General features: G+C 34.9%; 1 non-coding gene across 1 annotated transcript; it reads right to left on the bottom strand.

The window, feature by feature from the left end:
• Nucleotides 1-595: 595 nt before the first annotated feature.
• On the bottom strand, nucleotides 596-702 carry LOC121229981 (small nucleolar RNA R71). Its single transcript, XR_005927932.1, has one exon. It is a non-coding gene; the product is annotated as a small nucleolar RNA R71 (small nucleolar RNA).
• Between the last annotated feature and the right edge of the window lie 14249 nt (nucleotides 703-14951).

The following is a 14951-nucleotide window of genomic DNA, read 5'->3' as shown; positions in this document are numbered from 1 at the left end:
CTCTTGGCAGGTTTTTATAGTTTATGACTAGAAGAAACCCATTGGGACCATTAATTTTTGACGAAGAAATCGATCGTACAGTTTGTAAAAACCAAAGAGAAATAAGGTGAAGCTTAAGATACACGGAGAACGAGCCAGAAGACGATACTCAACCTCCAACGGAAGAGATGGCTAAAAACCAAGGCAATCAGCTACCTCCTGCAATTGCGGTTAATCAAAATCCTGTTCCACGCACTATGTATGATTATGCTAAACCTTCTTTAATAGGAATTGAATCAAGCATAGTTAGACCTGCTGTAGCTGCAAATACCTTTGAATTAAAACTAACACTATTCAAATGATGCAACAATTTGTTCAGTTTGATGGTTTGCAGGATGAAGATCCCAATACTCATTTAGCCAACTTCTTAAAACAATGCGATACATTTAAAATTAATGGCATTTCTGATGATGCCATACATCTTCGGTTGTTTCCCTTTTCATTGAGGAACAAAGCTAAACAGTGGTTGAACTTGTTACCACGAGGGTCAATTACTACTTGGGAACAAATGACCGAAAAATTTTTACTAAAATATTTTTCGCCGGCTAAAACGGGTAAATTACGTAATGATATCTCTTCTTTTGTGCAGATGGATTTAGAAACACTCTACGATACATGGGAGAGATACAAGGACCTTTTGAGAAGATGCCCCCACCATGGGTTACCACTTTGGCTCCAAGTACAAACATTTCACAATGGTCTGAATCCTTCGACTCGACAAATGGTTGACGCAGTGGCGGGCGGAACCATCAACAATAAAACACTGGAAGATGCTTATGAGTTTATAGAGGAGATGTCACTGAATAACTATCATTGGCAAGTCATGAGGATAAAGCCAACAAAAACACCCGACGTTTATAACATCGATTCGGTTACCATGCTCTCTAATCAGGTAGAAGTCTTAAATAAAAATATTGATGGTTTTCTTAGTTCTTCATAGGTTCACCCAGTAATGCAGTGCGAAGCAAGTAGCGGTGGAACAAGCCATTCGGAATATCAACCTTATGGCCGTAACATGGATAACGAGCAATTAAACTACATGGGTAATAATCCTCGACCTCAAAAAAATCTATATAGTAACACTTCTAATGCAGGTTGGAAGAACTATCCCAATTTTTCGTGGGGAGGCCAAGGAAATCAAAGACCACAACATCCTCCGGGTTTTCAGCAACCACCCTACCAACAGAAAAAGAAGCCAAACCTTGAAGTGATACTCTCAAAGTTTATATCAGTGTCAGAAACCCATTTTCAGAACACCGAGATAGGCCAGCTTTCTAAACTAATCTCCGAACAACCACAAAGTAGCTTGCCAAGTAATACTGAACCCAACCCAAGGGAACAGCTCAACGTGATTAATGTTCAAGATGAAGAAGGATTTGTGGAGCCTGAACTAGAACCGAGGCAAGAAACTGTGGTAAGCAAAGGTCAATGTGAGGTAGATCAAAATACAAACAAACCAGTGACTGTCGAATATAAACCTCGGGTGCCATACCCCAATGCGACAAGGAAAGACCGCTCAGATGAACAATTTGGTAAATTCCTTAAACTCTTAAAAAAATTACATATTAACTTACTGTTTATTGAAGCTTTATCGCAGATGCCAAATGCAATGAAATTCTTAAAAGAGCTTTTAGAAAATAAGCGGAGGTTGGACAAGGCGTTGCATGTGGAGCTAAACGCAGTGTGCTTAGCTATTCTGAAAAATAAGCTACCGAAAAACTAAAAGATCCAGGGAGTTTTACGATTCCTTACTTAATTGGTAGTTTAGATGTTAATAATGCATTAGCTAATTTAGGGGCTAGTATCAACGTCATGCCTTTTAAAATGTTCAAGCAACTAGGTCTCGGGAAACCCAAATAGATTAAGATGAGCATTCAATTAGTAAATAAAACTATAATATTTCCTAGGGGCATTATTGAAGATGTGCTAGTCAAAATCGATAAATTTATATTTCCCATTGACTTCATTGTTTTAGACATAGAGGAGGATAGCAATACTCCTTTAATCCTAGGAAGGTCCTTTTTAGCAACTGCTAAAACAATTATTGATGTTGGCACAGGTGAACTCACGCTTCGCGTAGGAGACGAAACACTCACCCTGTAATATCCTAATTTTGGGCCTAGTCTGAATAGTGGTTTTGTGACCACAAAATTCAAGATAGAAATAATTATTTTATGATTATTTTAAGGTTTATGATATGATTGCATGATTGTGTGAAAATTTAGTGAAGAAATTTTATGCATAAAGTGCTTAAATTGAAATTAGGGACTAAATCGAATAATTTGTAAAACTTGTATTCTAGAAGTTTCTAGTATGAAATTGTTTTGAAATATTAATTAGGAGGTCTTAAATAGAAATTTTACCAATTTCTAAGTCTATGGACAAAAATTGGACATGGATGGAATTTTTGGAAAGTTTAGTAGTAAGGGCATTTTGGTCATTTAAGGGCAAAATGAATTAAAATACAAAATTAAAATCCAATTTGCTCATCTTCAACCCCATGGCCGAATATAGCAAGGAGAAACCATGGCTAGGGTTTTTCAAGCTTCCAAGCTCGATTGTAAGTCCGTTCTAGCCTCGTTTTTAATGATTTTTACGTTTTTAGAGTCCCGGTAGCTTGATTTAGCTTATGCTAGCAATAATTTAACCTAGGGTTTATATTTGGAAAAATACCCATAGGTGAAATTTGTGTATTTTGGTGTTTTATGATAGAATATGAGGTTTTAAATTATGTTAGACAACTTGTGCTACTCGGTTTTAAGCAAAAACTAGCAAAAGGGCTTAATCGGTAAAAATACCTAATAGTCATAAGTACATGTTAGAGTGAGAATTTGATGTTACCATAGAAGGGAAAAATGATCAGCATGTCATAAAACATAAGAAAATAGGCTGAAGTTTAATTTATGAGCTTTGGGGCAAAAGTGTAAATATGCAAAAGTTTAGGGGCAAAATTGTAATTTTTCAAAAATATGATTTTGGGTCAATTTGAATAATGTGAGTCCTAATTAGACTATATTTTAAATGATAGAGCAAGGAAAACTGAAATTCGGGCTAAAATGGGGGAAAATACCAAGTTGTGGACGAAATGGTAAAAGTAGCCATTTTCGCATACGAGGTAAGTTCATGTGTAAATGTAGTAACATAATTGTTGTTTTAAGGAATTTAATGTTGTTTATATGATATGATGCTTATTATTATCATGAAACGTTATGTTTTGTGGTTATTTTGAATAATATGTAATTATGTGAATTACTTGATGAGTATGAACTATCACCGAGTATCGGTTCCGATATTCCGTGGAAGACGACAAAGATGTGAGATCGAGGAAAAAAGCCCGTTTGAACCTTAGGAATAGATTAGGATACAAGTGACATGTCACTAGGATGGTTGAGCATCCGAACTCGTTGAGTTGAGTCCGAGTTCACTTATGGATGCGAATGTCCGAACTCGTTGAGTTGAGTCCGAGTTCGTGAAATGTAACTAGGCATCCGAACTCGTTGAGTTGAGCCCGAGTTCACTTATGGATGTGAACGCCCGAGCTCGTTGAGTTGAGTCCGAGTTCGCTTATGGGCGGGTTACATGGTAGCTTAGCTACATATGTGGCACTTATGTGCAAACTTTCCATGTATCCGAATTATATTCCGATGTGTTCAACGGGTAAAGTTCTACTGAAATGGAGGAATACTCAATATGAAAGGGACGTATTGGTAAGTTTTGTGAAATGGGTACTTTGAACAGGTATGTACTTAACCCTCGGGTTGAAAAATCGATATAACAACAATATGGTAAGATGATAAATGAAAATGTGATATGAATGTCTTGGTGATGATTATGCAAATGATGTTTTATGTTTGCTTATATGGTTATGTTACTTGCTATTTGAATGTGAACTTATTAAGCATTTATGCTACTCCCTCCTTTTAATTCCTTGTAGTTTTGACAAGCCAGCTCAGAAATCGGGAACGGTCGGAGGCTCGCTCACACTATCCGTATACCATCTTGGCATAATGGCTTGTATATTTTGAGTATGGCATGTATAGCATTATAATCATTTTGAGTGGTATGGAAATGCTTGGTAATGATTAGCCATTGGAATGGCTAATCATGATCATATTTGGTGTTATGTATGTCAAATTGCTAGCTAATCCATGGAAACCATGAAATAGGTAAAATTTACCATAAAATAGATTCAGACAGCAGTAGTGACGTGAATTTGAAAAATCACTAAAAATAGTATAAATGTAATTAAATAATGAATAAGTTATAGAATCGAAGCTTGATGAGTCTATTTTCATATGGAAGAAGCGAAACAGGTATATGAGCTATATTTTATGAGATGTTTAAATTTTTGTGAAACAGGGCCAGAGCAATTTCTAGATCCCCTGTTCTGACTTTGGAAATTCACCATAAATTTTAAAAAGATAATTAGAAGTCATGCTTTATATGTACAGATCCCTTATTGAGTCTAGTTTTATTAGAGACAAACGGCATAGTCATTGAAGCTCTGTACAGGGAGATATTTGATTCGTAATACACAGAGGTCAGAGTAGTAGAACCCTGAAATAGGGGATACTTTAACTAATAAACTATACTAATTGGCCCGACCAAAAATTCTAAAAAAAATTAGTAGATAGATATATGAGTCTAGTTTCAGGAAAAATTTACGGAATTGGATTTCGAGTTTCGAAACTCGAGATATGATTTTTAAAGCGACTGTGATGCAGTTAGCCAACTTGTCTAGAAATTTTAAAATGAATTGTATGAGCTGTTTAAGTAATGAATTAAGTCTATTAACACCTCGTGTTCAACTCTGGCGACGGTCTTGGGTATGGGGAATTACACACCCTTCAAGTTTGCAATTCTGACAACACATCGGAAATTGAAAGTGATCGTCTAAACCATTTTGTTAAAACTAACAATATGGTGCAACCTACTTTGCAAAAAATAAGTTTGAAGGAAGCACACGATTCATTCTCAAGCGCCAGTAGAGGACCTGTTCATGAAGATCGAAGATTACAAATTGAGGAACTCAATGAAAGGCGAGCGTACAAACCAAGAACACCCGACAAATTGAAACTACGCCAAAACGAGCCCGATACCTCTCCAAATCAACTTAAGGTTGGTGATAAGGTCTTATTAGATGCCGCACATCCCCACATTGTCACTACCACACCGAATGAGGAAATCCCTCTTACGGTACTCAGTATTTTTCCATTCAGTACGGTGGAGGTGAATCATCCCAAGTTCAGAACTTTTAAGGTAAACAACACCCGATTAAAACCCTATTTTGATGAGATTGATAGCAGGAATGAGGAGTATAAACTCCTCAAACCACCATGACCATTCACTAGAGAAGTAAGTCGAGTTTAGATTATAAATAAGCGCTTCTCGGGAGGCAACCCAAGCACTAACAATATTAGTTTCTTTAAATTTTGGTATTTAACTCCTAACTTACTAATAGAAATCTTGAATACAGGTGTTTCTACAGAGACATGGCCAAGCACACGGGCGTGCTTAAGGCCGTGTGAAAACAGGGAAAAAGATTTCCCCAACACAGGCTACGATTAAACACCATGGCCATGCTATATGACCGTGGTCGAGCCTGCCAAAACAACATGGGCGTGCCACACACTCGTGTGGAAGAACCGTGGGCGAACCTATTGAAACAACACAGGCGTGCGACACGCCCGTTGTCGAACCTATTAAATTAACACAGGCGTGGGGCTTGCACACATGGGCGTGGGAGAAGCGAACGAAGCTAGACATAGCCGTGTGAACCCATACGCCCGAGGAACACGGGTGTGTACTAACTGTCAAACGCGCCCAAATTTGAAATTCGCGAATCACACGGGCTGAAATTGGGGGACACAGGTGTGTGCCCTGGCCGTGTGGTCCAAAATTTATAAATACCCTGCACTATTCACTTTCTTTACCATTCAAAAACCCTAACCCTAGCCGCTGCAACTCCACACGGCCTCCCTGTCACGCCCGTGACCACCTACAACTCCATTCTCAACACCTAATCTCTTCCCTTAGCGTTTGTTAACTCCTTTTTCTTTTATTTCATTGAATTATAATGCTATTTACTATATTAATCTATATTTTTCATGTTATTTCCATATTGATAATCACATAAATTTCATTTATCAAAAAAGTTATCATCTTTCTCATGTTTAAAATCTTACTCATTACATGATTCTTACAGTTCATTCAATTAGTTAGAAATGAATATTCATGGCTAGGATAGTTGAAATAATCACGCATATTTTGTTGACATCTCTTTTCATTCATATAGTATTTTGCATTCCATTCCTTGCCATTTTTACTTATATTACCATGCTCATGCCACAAAGAAATGGGTCATTGAACTTATTGTTTTAATTGAATTTAGTAATCATGGTTGAATATATTTATGCATTTTCCTTTTCGAATTTAGTCGCATTCCTTTTATATATTATAAATTGTCCACTCATCAAAAGACGAATTGATGTTTCCACTTGCAGGTACACAATGTCTTCAAGATGAAAGAAAACCGCCGTACCCACCTCAAAGAAGAGGAAGGGAGCGTCCTCTTTCGCAAGTCCAACCACGAAAATTTGTCACCCTCTTCTACAGTTCCCCTAAGGGCCCCAAGAAGACCTTTACCAAATACTTCAGGCCTGACCTTTAATTGCGGGACGTTGCATCGACTGCGCTGTTGTAGAATAGGTTTAATTGGCTGATTCGATTCGAGCCCTCCTAACCACTGACCCTTGAGAGCTATTCTTTGGGATTATCGAGCCAACATACCTTGAGCTCACAATGGAACTATGCTCAACGTTCCATCTTCAGACTGTAATGATGAACTACGATGATCCCGGCACGGTTCAATTTCGTCTAGGTGGATTAATCCGCTAGCTAAGCGTCCTAGAGTTTGGTGCCGCACTAGGCTTATATAAGGAAGAGTTCAAGGAGGAGAATGAACTACATGCTCTCAGTCGCCACATACATTTCTCTCCCTTGAATTGCTGGCACACTTTGGCCCCTAGAATGGCCTCTTAAAATCCTAGCCGCTCCAAGACATCAGTTCTCCCACCATCCCTGAGGTACTTACACGCTATTTTAGCTCACACGATTATAGGGAGGCGAGAGAGCACTAGCGTCGTCAACACCCACGACGTCTACTTCTTATGGTGCATGTTGCAAGGGCACGTCATCGACCTTGCCTATTTCATTGCCCTCGTGATTCAGCACCAGACAGAGCAGCATAGGAAGGGGGTCATCTCCATTGGCCCCTACGTGACTCGACTGGCGCGACACTTTGGGCTCCTCAACACCGCGGTTCAAGAATTATCCCTCACCCTCATCGGCTAGATGTCTCCACAAGGCATCTCGAGCATGCTTAGTATGAGGATGATCGAGAGGCGCCGAGGAACCTACCCTCTCTAGTATCGACTCGCCCAATCTATTGAGGAGGAGGCCTATGAGGACATTCCTGATGATGTCCCCCCACAGCACGAGGACCCACAAACTCAGCCACCACCACCCTCTCGTCCAGTTCATGCGGCGGCTTCGTATGCTGACATCTCTGAGTGCTGCACCCGATTCGAGCAGCGGTATTTTCAACGATTTGACAATATTGATGCTACTTTACAGTAGATTTTTCGGCACCTTCACATCTCATTGCCAGTCCCACCTTGCGAACCATCCAGCGATGAACATGTTTAAAAAATATTAATTTATTATTTTATGTTTTTAATTTTTATTGAAACTACTTTTTATTTTTATTAGATTTTAGAAATTTTATTTTAATTATTAATTTTGGTTATTTCTTTTTGAGTAATTATTCTCCCTAATATCCCCTAAAAAGTTCTTGATTTTATCACAGTTATATAGAGCTCTTAAGCTCATCATCACATAGGAACTAAAACTCCACCGGGAAAGGTTTTCCACGACTCCCATGTCCTGATCGACCACGACCATAGCTATCACTAGATATAATATTCCTTTGGCGCAGGACTTATGGGCTAATGAACCTCTACGACCGCCGAAGTATCTTCCCCCGCTCTCGAACCGATTTCTCTTCAAAACTCTAGTTCAAGGAATTCATCATACAGAAAGTTTCACTTCTCTCCTTATCTTATTTTTTATATACACTTTAATATCTATCGTTGTACATTGAGGAAATGTAAATCTTAAGTGTGGGGGAATATTTATTTCATTATCAGAAAAATCCCTGAATAATTGTCTTATTCTCTTGAAAAGCTTTCATATCATATTTAGGATAAATTTTAATTAATTTATGATTTTGATTGATATATCTTGAATTAAAACATAGGGATTTATGCATTGATTGTTTAAACTCTAAGACATTAGAGAATCAAGCATGATAAGTTGATTTTTAAGAATTTAAAATTATAGGTTGTTTCCCCAAGTTGAGGTATTACTTTGAATTAGAAGTCATGAGTCTAAACATCAAAAAGCCATAATTTTTGTGAGATTTTTGAGCCTTTTGAGCATCTATTAATTCTTTCATGCTCACTTTTATTATTGCTTTGAGTGCGTCAGTATTGAACTGTTATTCTAGAACTTGCTTGATTATGCATGTCAAGACCACACCATTTGATTTCATATGTCAAAATGATTAAGGCACTTAGGATTAACCCACTCATGCCATGAAAATCCTACCTCCATGATTAACCCCTAGTAAACCCCCTTGAGCCTAACAAGCCATTCCTTGTATTAACCTCAATATTAACCTTTAACCCATTATTGTTGAAATCCCCTAAATTAATCCCTATTTTTGTCGAGATTTGAGTTGAATGGATTGCTTAGCTATGTTTTGTTCTTAATAGTTAGTCTATATTATTTTAACTTGTTCTTAAAAAAAACTATGTATATATATCTGTAATTTCATATTTTGAGAAAAAGCTCGTTGTATGCAAGTGAAGATTAACTCTTTTTCTAGTTAGGTAATTTTTTAATTCAATCTCGATTCTAACCCTTTTTTTCAGCTTGTGACCATACCCCCTAACCAAGCCTTACTACAACCCTCTAAAGACCTTTTGATTGATGTATCATCTTAAATTATAGTAGTGGAGATTTGATTTTTATGCAAGCCTATGGTAATGACTTTTCATTATTGACTATTGAGTGCTTCATTTATTGTCCTTAAACTCCTCGAGTGATTTGAGTGAATCTTTAGTGAATATGTGAAACTCTGTGATATTCTGAATCAAAGGTAATTACTTAGATGTGGATAGACACCTATTTTTGCATGATTAAATACTCAACTTGGAATGTTTGAAAATTTTATGTTCTTTTAGTTGAATTCTCAATGTATGATTACCTATGGATTATTCTGAGATATTATCGATAGAAATTATAAGTTGAGAAGAATTTATTTTGATTATGAGTTGAGAATTTTGCTTGAGGACAAGCAAATGCTTAAGTGTGGGGGTATTTGATAAACCGAAATTATACATATTTTTACCCCATGTTTAATGCATTTTATGGATGATTTCTCATTAGAATTGGTGAATTTGATGCTCCTAATACTTTAATTTCATGTTTTATACTTAGGAAAGCATAGGAGAGCGAAAGGAACAAGAAACGGGCCAAAAATGGAGAAAATGGGCCAAAATATGAAATTAACACGGCCTGGACCTCATCACACGGGTAGACCACACGGTCGTGTCAATTTGGCAGGCTCGAACATGGCCTGAAGTAATCAAACACAGGCGTGTCCCTACCGAGCCCAAGTTGAGTCTAATTCGAAAAAGGTCAATTTTGAGGGCTTTTAGGTATTCCAAAGCCTATAAATACACCCTAGAGGAGGAGGAAAAGGGAGATGGAGAATAGGGGGTAAGGAATTACTCCAAAGAAACTGATTGATCCATCTTAGAAGCCGGATTCATCATCAAGACTGAAGATCTCTCCTCAATTTCCCTTCAGGAGTTTTGGGTTTTCTTTATGTTTTGTATTCTTTATTCTTCTGAGATGTTTTCTTATTTAGTTATGAACTAAAACCCCTAAATACCTAAGGGGAATGAAACCTAAGACGAGTCTTGTTATTATTTTCTGAATCATATGATAAATATTTAACTTGTTCTTAATTATGTGTTCTTAATTCTTGTTTTAATATCCCAGGATACTGATTCAAGACAAGCTCTTATTCAGAGGAGGAATAGACCCTATCTAACAGTACATTTGTCATAATTAAGCGGAGTTGATTGCATGCCTAGACATAGGGTGACAAGATTTTACTAGATTAGGGTGAAACCTAATAAGGGGATCCATAGATCGAGTTAATGCAACCCTAGAGTGTTAATTAGAGAAAATTCTCAGTTATTCAATCTAGGGATTAGACGTTATTAGTCTTGAATAAGGATAATAACATAACTTAGGGATCTCTACAGAATAAGTTGAATGAATAGATCGTCCGGTTCGGAGCCAGAATAACAAGTAAAGTCTAGGTGGATTTTTCCTTAGGTATTCTCTTAAGTCAATCGATTTTTCCCAAAAGAAATTCCCCAATTCTTTTCTCTGTGCGTTCTTAGTTTAGATAATTAGTTAATTAAAACAAAACCACTTTATTCTTAGGCTAGATAATAAAAAGACAGTCATTACTAGTACTTTTAGTTCTTTGGGGTTCGACAATCTGGTCTTGCTAAAACTATACTACTAGTCGATAGGTACACTTGCCTACATCGCAATAATAGTTAATTTAAGAACGAGTAATTATAAATATTTAAAACCTATCACGAAATCTCGCGATCAGTATTTGATGTATTATATAATTTTTTAAGTTATTTTAATATAAAAATTAATACGGGTCAGGTTCAATTTTAGCCTTTTTTTATCTAGGTCGAGCATGAGAAAAATTTTAGGCCCATTTTTTAGGTCAGGCAGGACTAGAACCTAGAAAATGGGCCTAAAATTTTACATTGTCTCTGCCCGACCCATGATCAGGTCTTATTCATAATGCTATCTTCATAATTTTTTATTTGATATATATTGGAAAAAAAAAGGTAAATTGTACCCAGTGTGGTTCAATTATTAGTAAGTTTATATTTTGATCATCCAATTTCAAAAACTGACAAATTGTTCACTAAACTATTCAAAACTTATCATTTAAGTCAATGCGCCATTAAGTTGTTAATAGATGTCTGATGGATGTTAATTCACTATTCATCATAAGGTAAACTACACTCAAGCTTACTCATCTATTAGTAAGTTTACACTTTGGTCACTTAATTTCAAAAAAGTTACAAGTTGGTCCTAAACTATTTAAAAGTTTTAGTGCTTTAGGGACCTCTTTCTCAATTGTATTCCAATAACCTTGTCGTCATCCTATCTCCTCCTTCGACAAAGAAACACACCAAACCAAAATTTTCCTCCTCTTCTTTCAACTTTATGGTTTAATTTTTCTTGAAATGGTCTGAAAGTCTACTAATTTAAACTTGAAACGTTAATGGAAAATATAACAGCCCGATTTAGACCCTATCGGAATGGTGATTTTGGGACCACGAATCCGAGTCAAAAAATATTTAAAATTATTTTTTGTGTTTATTATGTGTGAATTAATATCCATGAAATTTTCGTGTTTTAATTTTGTCGTTTGAGTGTCGATTAAATAAAAAGGGCATAATTACGTAAAATGAAAATTTGATGGTTAAATGTAAAAGGGTTGAATTGATGTTGTCTTTATTGCATGAGGTATTTAAGTTGCAATTAGACCATAATTATTTATGATGGACGGTTGTGACCTTATATTATAATGGTTTTATATTTTAGTTTAAAGGTTAAATATGTAAAATATGTAATAATATGTATATAATAAAACATAAAATTAAAATAATCATGCATATTATCTTGTTTTTCCCAAAACTTGAGAAAGAAAGAAAGAAAATAAAGCTTAGGGTATTCGGCCATTGTTGAGCTTGATTAAGGTATGTATCTAGCTCGATTTTTTTTAATTTTTACGTTTTTGATATCGTTGCAGTGTAATGTACAAAGCCAATGCTCGAATTTTTGATTTTGATGAATATTTTGAGTTACTCCATTGATGAATAATTGAGCTTTGTGATGATAGTTGATGAATTATGAAAGATATGTTTGGATTAATATGTTTTGTATTGGAATTTTTGATGATTTTGAGTAATTAGGGCTAAATTTAAAAAATAATAAATTGAGGGATTAAAATTTGAAATAAATTAAATGTATGGACTTGTATGAATATAAGGAACATTCGGCCTAAGCATAGTGTATTCAAATTTTGGATGTTTTGTGTTTTGCGCAATTTGGACTAAATTGTAAAAAGTGTTAAATGTCAGGGGAAAAATGATAATTTTCTCATTCATGTATTTTTGGACTAAATTGAATGAAATTATGTTTGAATGAGTTTAATTTGAATATGTTTAGATCAAGAACCAAAGAAATCGGATTTGGATTGGGGAAAAACCAAAGTTGTTGAATAGTCATCTCATTCTGATAATCGTTGTCCGAGGTAAGTTTATAAGCAAATAGATGTTGTTAATTTTAAATAAATACTAGTTTTATATGCTGAAATGAATTATGTGAAAGTATATATATGTGGTAGCCAAATGTGAATATGCTTGGGAGCTACACTTACGAATTCGATTCGATCGAGTTACGACATTCAAAAGCCCCGTACGAACCTTAGGAATAGCTAGGATACATATGTCATGACATAGGATTTCTGATATATTTCTCGTGTAACACGATGTTTGGGACGTTGGCATCGATATATGATTACGTATAAGACCCTGTCTGGGACAGTGGTATTGTTATGTGATTACATGTAAGACCACGTCTAGGACGTTGGCATTGTATGATATGTGTCATTATCCGAGTATCCTATTCAATTCTGAATGGTTTAACAGGCAATGATAAGTTGTGATCGAATGTGTAAATCGAGCTAAAGTGATCAGGTATGAGATAGTTGATTACTTATTTGAAAATAAGGTAAGTTGGTTATTTGATATGTGATGCAAATTATGCATTTTGCTAATGTAAATATATGTGTATTTGTGAAGTATATTTGACCACATGATATGTATAAGTATGAGATATTAAATTTTGATTCAAGAGTATCTGCTTATGAATGTGTATATATATATTTGGTTATATAATGGTACTATGGTTTTGAAATTGAATGTTATTTTGATAATAGATACATGTATATTCGGTCAAGGTAAAATTTATATATGAAAGTATATATTGTAAATGAAATTGTGAGTTTGAAATTAAATGTGATTATGATAGCATAAATTGGTTTGGTTAAATTGAGTTGATATTGTCATTGAGTTATTTATTTGCTTATCACTTACTAAGCTATGATAGCTTACTATTTGTGTATGTTTGCCTCTATTTTATAGATTTTGGAGACTAGTTATGAGCTCGGGGATCGTCAGCAAAGTCTATCACACTATCGACTATTTTTTGATACTTTATAAGCTTAATTTCAAACCTAGGGCATGTATAGGCTAGATTATATTTGAATATGTTGGATTTTGGTATGTGTATATATATAAGCCATGCGAAAATGGCTTGTTTATTTTGTTAAAGTTCGGTTTCAAGATTTGATAAATTTATGGTTATGTTTGATTGTAGTTTGGTGATTCGGCTATGGTTTATATACATAGATAAATATATGTGAACTCGTTAATGTGCTTTGTTAAGGTGTTATTATGTGATTTGGGTATTAAAGTATATTAGTTTATGGCATATAGGTGAAATTATGGTTGGATATATGGTTGATTAATATGCTTAATGAGTGGTTGTAGCTTGATCATGTTCAAAAGTAATGTGTATTTTAATGACATTTGATATGCGTGAGATATGCTTGATATCATGGATGGATGTATTCTGCAATTGAGATTGAAAATGGGGTTATTATGTGAAATGTGAAAATTGGTTTTTAATTTGTCATAGATATGTGACTAACTGAGTAGGTAAACTTGCAAAATGAATTATCGATTATGGAATGGTCATTAAGGTTGGAAATGCAAGTGTTTAAGTTGAATAAATGGTACAATATGATTTGAATATAAATTTTGGCTATATATATATATGCGCATAACCAAATTTGTATGTAATGAATTGTTTCTTGTGTATGACTTTAATACTTTAAGATATTAGACAAGTGTTTGCAATGTTTATATATATACATATTTGTGATGTATATGATGTGAAATGCAAATTATGATAAACATATTGGTTTGGTTATATGAAATGTTATATGCATGTATAGTAATAGAGTATAATGGAAGTAGACATCAAAAAAAGCTTAAGTATTTAGCATGTTTAATATTCGGCTAAAGCTTTAGAAATTGACCATATGAATAGTAACTTATGTTTTTAATAAACAAGATAGTTTGATGCAAGTTTAATATGTGGCTTTGTTATTGTGCTTTAATTATTAAGTTTATGTTATATGACGTTTTATGTGTATTAATGGAAGAGCAATTAGGTAAGCTTGGTTTAGTCAAAATTTATAATAAGGTTGCATGTATATTTGGTCTTGAATAATGAGGAATAAGTAGTTTAATTTATATGCTTATATATGGCTGGTTGATAATAATTTATGGCTGAATGTTTATTGATTAAAGTGTAACTTGTAGTGTTTTGGTTTGGTTAGTATACGTTTATATGTGATGAATTAAAATGATTAATTTCTATGTGTATCCATGAATGTTCGGAAGTTGTGTCTAGTTCGGTAATACCTCGTAACCCCATTCTGGTGAAGGATATGGGTTAGCGATGTTACAGAAAAGCTTTTTAATCTCTATCCGTCATTGTTGGATGACTACCTGACTCCAATATATTCCTATTCTTAGTGAGATTTTCTCCTTGACCTTTTGGATTGATTGACTGAATCTAAAACATTTGAGTCTCCTTTTTATATTTTG

The sequence above is a fragment of the Gossypium hirsutum genome, chromosome A05 (assembly GCF_007990345.1).
Source record: "Gossypium hirsutum isolate 1008001.06 chromosome A05, Gossypium_hirsutum_v2.1, whole genome shotgun sequence".
In the NCBI taxonomy this organism is placed as follows: Eukaryota; Viridiplantae; Streptophyta; class Magnoliopsida; order Malvales; family Malvaceae; genus Gossypium; species Gossypium hirsutum.
The sequence above is the reverse complement of the archived record's forward strand: the minus strand, read 5'-3'. Positions and strand labels throughout refer to the sequence as shown.